Source organism: Schistocerca americana, chromosome 2 (assembly GCF_021461395.2).
Source record: "Schistocerca americana isolate TAMUIC-IGC-003095 chromosome 2, iqSchAmer2.1, whole genome shotgun sequence".
NCBI lineage: Eukaryota > Metazoa > Arthropoda > Insecta > Orthoptera > Acrididae > Schistocerca > Schistocerca americana.
In genome coordinates, this window is record NC_060120.1 from 567870906 (window position 1) to 567880928 (window position 10023).

Below are 10023 nucleotides of genomic sequence, written 5' to 3' on the forward strand. Positions count from 1 at the left end.
GTTTTTGTTACGACACGCCCCTGCGTACTGACATCATAAGATGTCTTAGGTCGAGAGGATAACACAGCTATACACTACCCGAGCAGAAGTATCCGGACACCTTCAGGTGGTGGACCAAAATATGGGAATATAAAAAACACAACACATTATTGTGGTATCCGAAGAGCGATATGCCAAGCAAGGTGGCGACGGAACTACAAGTGAATACAGTCGCTGGCAGAAGCAACGACGAATGAGACATGCTGGCGTAGACATGCCCAGAACAGTTTCCGTAGGCTACCGCATCAGATCGCTTACTTCCGTCTGAGTGCAATGGCGCTCCGGCCAGTCGGCAATCGTCGCCGAAGACGACAGCCGCGTCTCTCTCCCGAGCAGCAGAGCGACAATTGAATAAGACAGAACTCGGCATAAGAGTTTATAGTCCATTGTACTCTGTGAGAGGAGACTAGTGTCGTGTCTGTAACAAGTAATACATTAATGTTCCGTGACTATTAAACGCTCGTGACATCCCTGTGGACATGGATTGTAACAAAGTTAAGTATTTCATCTAGTTCAAGTTGTAATAAGGAGATCTAATATTTTATGTGTTGTAGTATCTTCTCGGGCCCTAAAGGAATAGAACTAAGAACCCACCACTGTACCGATGGGTGTTATTTCGTAAGGCACAACAATTACCATGTTCTAATGTTAGTCTAACAGCAGCTCTGGCTAAAATACTTCTCATTACGAGAGACTCGTCGTAGTATGAGAGTGGTGTAGTTTTTGCAGTGGAATATTTAGCTTTGAACCGTCTAATCTACTCCCCCAGATTTCCCTGGTATTCGGACGTGACGAAAACATAGATGTTAAAGTAATATATTCCAATACACTGATGAATTCTTTCAGCGACAGATGCATTTTCCGTAAGCATTTACAAAAATGTTCAAACATTAATTGTCTTCTACTAACATGACTGACAAAACAGCAACTGTTGCAGGCCTTGCGTCAACACAATGGTCAAACAGCGACTGACCCCAAGTGCTTTGCACCACTCATTATATACACTATCTACGATCTTTGGCCTATTATCAAAAACAATTAGATTTACTGATTCATAATGAAAAGTTAATGATTTAAAACAAACTGTTAGTACGGTTTTAAAATAAAAAATTATCATTCATACTGAATACATTTCTAAACATTGTTCTTTTGACTTTTTTGTGGAAATTTGGTTTTGAATTTACAATAACAATTCCTATCACAAAATCATTAATTACATCTTGATTCCAGGTTGCATTTTATACCTAAAATATAATATTAATTTAGGTACGGTACAAAATGCCAAAACGGAATTTCAGGTTAAAATTCTTGATGATTATTAAGTAGCATCAAAATGACTGAAAATCAATAGTGTTTACATCAGAATTTTCCAGAATCGTTAGTGAAAAAATAAATTATAACTGATCTAATTGGTTTTTCGCTATTGATATGATACATGAAGTCACGTTAAATACATCAGATGACTGATAAATGTTCCAAAAGTCTGTTTTCAGGTAATTGTAATTTAAGAATTTTGCTGCTAAATTACTAGCTTAATTGCAACATTGATATTTCTTCTACCATTTCTGTGGTAATCTAATAATGCAATCACGAGAACGAAACTATAAATATTGCTGAAAATTACAACAATATGTTAATTTGCATCGTTTTCTAACTAATTATAGCTTTCTATTAGTTACAGTTAAATTAATTGAAATAATGATGGTTCGATATATAAGTGAGCCATACAATTTAATTTGCTGATAGAAATTAAGAAAAACCATACTTTCTAACTTTTGCCCATTATATATTCTGGATTAGGTAACACACATTCTGGGCAACGGCCTTGCCGCAGTGGACACACCGGTTCTCGTCAGATCACCGAAGTTGAGCGCTGTCGGGCGTGGCCGGCGCTCGGATGGGTGACCATCCAGCCGCCATGCGCTGTTGCCATTTTTCGGGATGCACTCAGCCTCGTGATGCCAATTGAGGAGCTACTCGACCGAGTAGTAGCGGCTCCGGTCACAGAAAACCATCGTAACGACCTGGAGAGCGGTGTGCTGACCACACGCCCCTCCTATCCGCATCCTCAGCTGAGAATGACACGGCGGTCTGATGGTCCCGATGGGCCACTTGTGACCAGAAGACGGGGTGCTTTTTTTTAACATACAAGCTGCTAAATTTTTAATGATATCGAAGCATTCATTAACTACCCTATAACTAGCCCTGTTACCATGTCTAAACAGCTTTCTGTCGTCTCAGAATGTACAAGTACAGGTACTGTATAGTTTTCAAGGAAATCTTATACCGTTCTTCCTGCAAAATAGTTGCAAGTTCAGAAAACGATGATGGGGGTGGATAGCGATCACGTACCCTTTCTCCAAAGTAGACCAGAAAAGCACAATAATAGTGAGCTCTGCTAAATGTTGTGACCAGGGCAGATGCGAAAGTTCATTCTCGTGCCCACAAAACCAACCATGAAACAGGAACCCAGTCGTCTTGGAACTCAGTATGACCACTGGGGTACAAACATTGTACCATAGGATGGACCTGATGAGCGAAAATGGTCACATTATCCTAGGTACTAATGGGACCTTGAAGAGTAACCCTAGGGCCCATGCAATAGCACGGTACGGCTGCCCTAATCATCATCGAAACCCCGAAATGTTTTATTCCTGGGACATAAACTCAAAGTTCGAACACTCGTGCGACTAAATAACTTTCTTCCATTGCTCCACAGTCCAGGAGTTACGGCTTCGGCACCACGTTTTCCTGTTAACGGCATTTGCATCACAGATGTGTGGTTACGGAATTCCAGCTCACCCTACAGTTCCCTGCTTATGGAGCACCTTTCATGATTTTGGCGCTGACAGGCATCGCAAGTGCGCCGTTCAGTTCCGCAGTGATTTTTCTCGCTGTCGTCCCCTTATTTTTCGTCACAATCCTCATCAATGGTCCTCTGTCACGATCACTCAACACACACTTTCTTTATTGGTTAAAAATAGTCTTGGTTGCAATTTTAGTTTTTTATTTTTCAACGGCGCGTTTCAGCTTATTTAGGCATCATCAGGTTATCTTAATTTGGTATTTCTTAGAAGAATCCTTTAGTCAGTGTAGCCAAAAGGCATCGTCGAATATATCAGGCCAACATCGCCTTCGTTAAACTCAGACGATGCCCTTTGGCTACTACACTGACTAAAGGATTCTTCTAAGAAATACCAAATTAAGATAACCTGAAGATGCCCAAATAAGGCGAAACGCGTCGTTGAAAAATAAAAAACTAAAATTGCAACCAAGACTTTTTAACCAATACTGTTAAGCACTGGTTTGCTGTATGCCACATATGGATTGGAAGAACACACTTTCTTCTGCGTTGTGACTTAGCGGATGATGTTTTTCCGCTTTCTCTGTATGTTTTGTAACTTTTCGATTCGGAGCGTTTTGAAACACCAAACAGGTCGGCTACCTCGGTGCACAAGCACCCACCATACGAGCGCCAATGTCTTGCCCACGTTCGAATTCAGTTACCTCCGACACATTGCACACACACCTACATAGAACAGCGTTCTGCCCGCTACTGACACGTACAGCCAACGTACTGAGAATAATGCACAGGTGCCGTCCGTGGTCAAATACAATATCTCAAACTGCAGGCTTTATAGCATCTGCATTTATGTTCAAGCATGCTTTTCTTACGGTGTTTCCATATTTTTGTCCAACCCCTGTATTAATGGTCAATAATTATTAAGCGTCAATAAGATGGGATGCATCCACTCTTTTCTTTTATGGTGGCCTGTGCTCTGCTGGGACACTTTAAATGCAGTGTTTGAATGTCTGTGGAGGAATGGCAGCCCACTCTTACTCAACAGCCGAAACAATAGAAGGAAGTGATGTTGAACGCCGGGGTCTCGAGCAAAGTCAGCGATGTAACTTGTCCCAGAGGTTTTTCCATTGTGTTTTCCACTGTGGGCGGGCTAGCACATTTCAGGAATGTTACTGTCCACAAACAATTGCCTCACAAATGATGCTTTATGACAGGCTAGATTGTCATTCTGATACAAAGAAGCGTCGTCTCCGAGCTGTTCCTCATCTGTACTCAGAATACAATGGTGTAAAATGTGTTGGTATCCTTCCAAATTATCGGTTTCCTAAGCGCAGTAAGGAGACAACACTCTAACCAAGAAAAGCTCCCCAACATCCTAACGCCAGCTCATTCGTACTTCGCTGTTGGCGCTACACATGATGGTACGAAAAGTTCTTCAGGCATTAGCCAAATCCAATCCCTTCCATCAGACTGCCAAAGGTCATAGCACGATCACTCACGAGTGATTCCTTACACTGAATTCATGCGATTTTTACAGCTACCCTCCGCAACGTTAGACGGTCACTGTCAGTCAGTACATAAGGTCCACGTGGTCTTCGTGACAGTCGAACAATCCTTTCATCCTTACTCTGGGAAACTACGATCACAATCATAGGTGGAAGCGTAAGAGGCCAAAGACACTACTAGCTAGGGCGTAAATAACCACCTATGGCAAGCTAACATACACCAACAAGCGACAAACGTCGTCAAGCCCCTGCATATCAGCAACGTTGATTGGAAATTACCAGCTGCTATTACAGCCGACCAAGAGGCCACAGAAGGGAAACCGACGAGATCGCCCACTGACACACAAACAAATCCCCAACATCACCCTACACTGTGCATTCGATATATGACCTATCAGACACAAAAACGATACTAAACCTAACTGTTACAGGTTGCTGACGCTGATCGAGAATTCAACACCGGCACCCAGCGGCAGCCGCCGAGCAACAGCACCGCACAACATCAAAGGTATCGACATACCCACTGCTAACAAAGCCTACCCTTGCATGACCTATCGCAGGCAGCAAGACATCCGCTACTGCTCTTACCACCCGACATAACTATCGCAGAGGCTTTTTTTTCCCCTTGGCTCTTGCCTTTTTTTCCTCTGCCCTTCAAACCGCTACCCTTCTTTCGACTTCGACCCAATCTATCTCCAGATGAGCGCGTACTAATAGTTAACCTTAACCAGACGTTCGCTAACATCGTAATACCCACATCCTGTGACACCTCACTTTAGTGAAAACTGACCCTTATGCAGAGATGGTAGTAGACCTTTCGAGCTGGCCGTCATGCCGGTGTAACGGCCTTGCCGCAGTGGATACACCGGTTCCCGTGAGATCACCGACGTTAAGTGCTGTCGGGCATGGTCGGCGCTTGCATGGATGACCATCCAGACCGCCATGCGCCGTTGCCATTTTTCGGGGTGCACTCAACCTCGTGATGCCAATTGAGGAGCTACTCGACCGATTACTAGCTGCTTCGGTCAAGAATACCCTCATAACGACCGGGAGAGTGGTGTGCTGACCCCACGCCCCTCCAATCCGCATCCTCCACTGAGGATGACACGGCGGTCGGATGGTCCCGGTAGGCCACTCGTGGCCTGAAGACGGAGTGCATCATGCCGGTGTGGGTGTGGAGGGGCTCCATTTCTTTTTTATTCGTTTAGCTGTGGTTGTTCCTTTGCATTTCCACTTCAGCAACAGTCGACTTAAGCTTAATTATAAGGGCTGTATTATAAGGGCTGTATTGTCCCTGATGGATTTGTTACTCGAGTGACATTCAATAGCTAATTCATGTTCGAAGTCAGTGTGTTGTGCTGACGGACTCATTCTGTTGTTACTGCTTCTTTAGTGAGAGCACAACACTCTCAGCCTCCATATAAAATGGCGGGTCTGCTTCTCGGCCAATTCTGCATCACGCAGTGGTGTCCGGATGCTTTTGATCACGTAGTTTAGTACCGACCCAGGGCGCAATTTTAGGTACCTCAAATTAATGGAAATGTGACTGTACTGTGACATTACTTCGGGCAACGGCCGGTGCCATTTCACGAAACCTCTTCCACAAGGCTGGGCCCGGCCTTCCGGGTCGGTGATCTCAGTGAGACGCGTGCTCGCCACGTGTGACGCTCGGCCCTCCACCGGAACGGGCGCTCCGGACGCTGCTAGGCCCCGGTGGCCACTACTTCATTCTGGACGAGTTGGACCGGTCCGACTCTTCCAGGCTGCGCCTTAGCTTGTAGCCTCTCACAGGTCCTGAGCTACCGTTGCTGCTCAGACGCACACCTCTCAGGGGTCTTGGTAAAACAGTACCGCACAATTTGATCTCATGAAAACATGTGAGTCGTTCAGTGTTTATGGGTGTGTTTTAAAACCCCTTACTCCACAAAAGGTTTCGATAACTTATTCGTCTTGTAAATGTCTGAAGTACAAGTTTTCAAACTGGTTGACGGGGCCAAGTTGAAAAGTTCCCGTACACGCTGATACACATAGTTGAGATCAATGAAGTTTTTTTGTTGAGTGACGACATCTGTTTATAACTTTTTTTTAGAAACGTTGTGAGTCTGTGTATCTGCTTTCTGCTCGTATCTCACACGTATTTCACACTTATACATGATGAACCAGAACTCCACTGACAAACTTTCAGATCTTGTTCAGTGACATCTTCTGAGTGCTCGTTACAGAGTTCTTGCATTTCTCTTGATTTCTTGCCTCTCTAAGCTTTGCATCTGTACTGCGGTGAAAAACGTGCACAACAAAGCAGATGCCACGGGTATTCACTGTGTGTCTTGTTTCCATTCGCTCACAGTACCTGCTGTTGACAACACCAATGCCGTCTTTAATCCGATGCCCTCAGTTTGGAATTCAGTACTGCTCGGTCCTGTCTAGGGTTTTGTTTTTCCGGCAATATTAGTTGTGCGCTTACACTGATTCACAGCAGTACTATGAACAGGTTTACCGATCAAGAGTTGGCAGATATGCACCTCGTGATGGGTTCACTGAATGTAGTAGAAGAGAGGCACGTAGCACTACTCTGTGTTTTTCGTGTTGTACGTTTTGGTAATCACATATTAGGAGCTTTTTGGCTGTTGTGAAAGTATTTTCACAAAAACAAGGATGAGTGTGGTAGCAGACCGAATAAAGCATAATTACACTATGTCGATACCTTTGACGAGCATCAGAAAACCACGTATCCCTCATACACGTACTCAGCAGGTACCTGGAACAAGCTCTCAAAGTTTTTGCGTGGAGTTCTGACTCACCCTGCATATACACCTCAGCAGGACGTGGCATAGACTCGAATAATGTCTGAAATAGTGCTGGAGGGAACTGACACCATGAATCCTGCAGGGCTGTTCATAAATCCGTAAGAGTACGAGGGGGTGGAGATCTCTTGTGAACAGCACGTTGCAATGCATCCCAGATATGCTCAGTAATGTTCGTGCCTGGGGAATCTGGTGGCCAACGGAAGTGTTTAAAGTCAGAAGAGTGTTCCTGGAGCCACTCTGTAGCAATTCTGGACATGTGGAGTATTGCATTGTCCTGCTGGAATTGCTCAAGGCCGTCGGAATGGTTCGAATCCTGCCTCGGGCATGGATGTGTGTGATGTCCTTAAGTTATTTAGGTTTAAGTGGTTCTACGTCAACGCCACTGATGACTCAGATGTTAAGTCCCATAGTGCTTAGAGCCATTTGAACCATTTGAACCGTTGGAATGCACAATGGACACGAATGGACGCAGACAGAATGCTTACGTACGTGTCACCTGTCAGAGTCGTATTTAGACGTATCAGGGGTCCCATATCACTCCAACTGCACACGCTCCACACCATTACAGAGCCCCCACCAGCTTGAACAGTCCCCTGCTGACATGCAGAGTCCATAGATTCATGAGGTTGTATTTGAAACGAGGCTCGTCCGACCAGGCAACATGTTTCCAGTCATCAACAGTCCAATGTCAGTGTGAGGAGCCCAGGCGAGGCGTAAAGCGTTGTACTGTGCAGTCATCAGCGGTACACGAATGGGCCTTCAGCTCCGAAAGCCCATTTCGATGATGATTCGTTGAATGATTTGCATGCTGACACTTGTTTATGGCCTAGCATTGAAATCTGCAGGAATCTGCGGAAGGGTTGCACTTCTTTCGCGTTGAACGATTCTCTTCAGTCGCCGATGGTCCTGTCCTTGCAGGATCTTTTTCAGGCCGCAGCATTGTCGGAGATTTGATGTTTCGCCGGATTCCTGATATTCACGGTACACTCGTGAAACGTTCGTTCTGGAAAATCCCCACTTCATCGCTACCTCGAAGATGCCGACTGTAACACCACGTTCAAACTCATTTAAATCTTGATAACCTGCCATTGTAGCAGCAGTAACCGATCCGACAACTGCGCCAGACACTTGTTTTATATAGATGTTGCCGACCGCAACGCCGTATTCTGCGTGTTTATCTATCTCTGTATTTGAATACGCATGCCTATAGCAGTTTCTTTGGCGCTTCAGTGTATTTCAAAAACGTTTAGTATATTTTATACATATTTGTATTTTTCATCCGTATCTCTAGAGAATTTCGCCCAACTATTTCATCTGAATTCTGAGGAAATTTGTAATTCTGTCAGTAACTAATTGCCGTTTCGAGAGAAGCGACTGCCGCTAGCAACTGCCTGATCCTCCGCTGCCTCACACCATCCGATTATAGAGAGGACGTTAAATGTATCTGTGGTATTGAGCCGAGTTGCAAGAACTTTTGCTCCGAAAAAAAAGCGATTGATGCAGTGAACAACGCAAATTAGAGACACGTTGTTATTAGTGACGTAAAGTGATGTTTCGCCACGATAATGTTCAGTGTGGTGATATTGCTTCCCATTGCAAACTACTTGTATACATCATGCGTGATGACACTCATGTGATCGAAAGACGAAGCGTTTGGGTCTACAGTCTGTGGAATATTTCAACGTATTACGGAAAGAACGAAAACTGCGATTTTGTCATTCATTCCAAAACTGATTTGTAAAAGTGTATTATTTGCTCCATTTTATCTAATAATTTTCGAATCGATGTTCATGATTCATGTCATTCGGATATTTCTGCAATGAGTAAAGTCATGAACTCTAACAGAAGTAGAAGAAACCCGCTTGGAACGTAATTAATAATAGATTTACCATATTTTCGTGGTAGCGAGCACACTCGCGTGGTCAATGTAACGATCTGTGGTACCATTAAAAATGGTATCATTGAAAAGGCAGCGGATGTTTTTACTGCTAGGTTTTTCTTCTGGGTATCTTTGTCTCACATGCCAATATCATACCACCGACTGCGTCTTGAGCATTATGTCTAATATGAGTCCCAGCATTCACCCGAGGTCCGCAGCTCGTGGTCGTGCGGTAGCGTTCTCGCTTCCCACGCCCGGGTTCCCGGGTTCGATTCCCGGCGGGGTCAGGGATTTTCTCTGCCTCGTGATGACTGGGTGTTGTGTGCTGTCCTTAGGTTAGTTAGGTTTAAGTAGTTCTAAGTTCTAGGGGACTGATGACCATCGATGTTAAGTCCCATAGTGGTCAGAGCCATTTGAACCAATCACCCGACTTCCATTACTCATGTATCGTTCATGCTTCACACTCTTCTCGAATTACATATTATAGTAGAACTTTCCGCCTGTCCTCTATAGAATAAATGACGCTCATCTCACGGGAACTGGTTGTAACGACTTTTGGATTCACATTTTTATTATTGCAAATTTTTATGACATTGTTCGGCTCAGTGAATGAAGGCTTTCACGATCGGATGACATAGTTGCTTCTAAATCTTTCGGGATGTGAGTTCGTGGTCGAAGAAACTCTTCTGTTCCTGACGTTTTCTCCAGGACTGCGGTGGACATCCTCAGAGCCGGCAAGACTCAACGGAGGAGTGCCTCTGAGGATGTCCAGCGTAGTCCTGGACGAAACGTCAGGAAAAGAAGAGTTTCTTGGACCACTACCTCACATCCCGAAAGATTTACCAGCAGGTATAGTGCGGTGTGACTTCTTAAATTCCTCCCTGGTTGTGTATTCAGGGTTTTTTTTATTTCAAGACGAAACACTCGAGTTTCAGTACTCGGTATTGCGAGATATGATTGTTACGGGCTAGCACTGAGAATGAGGTGAGG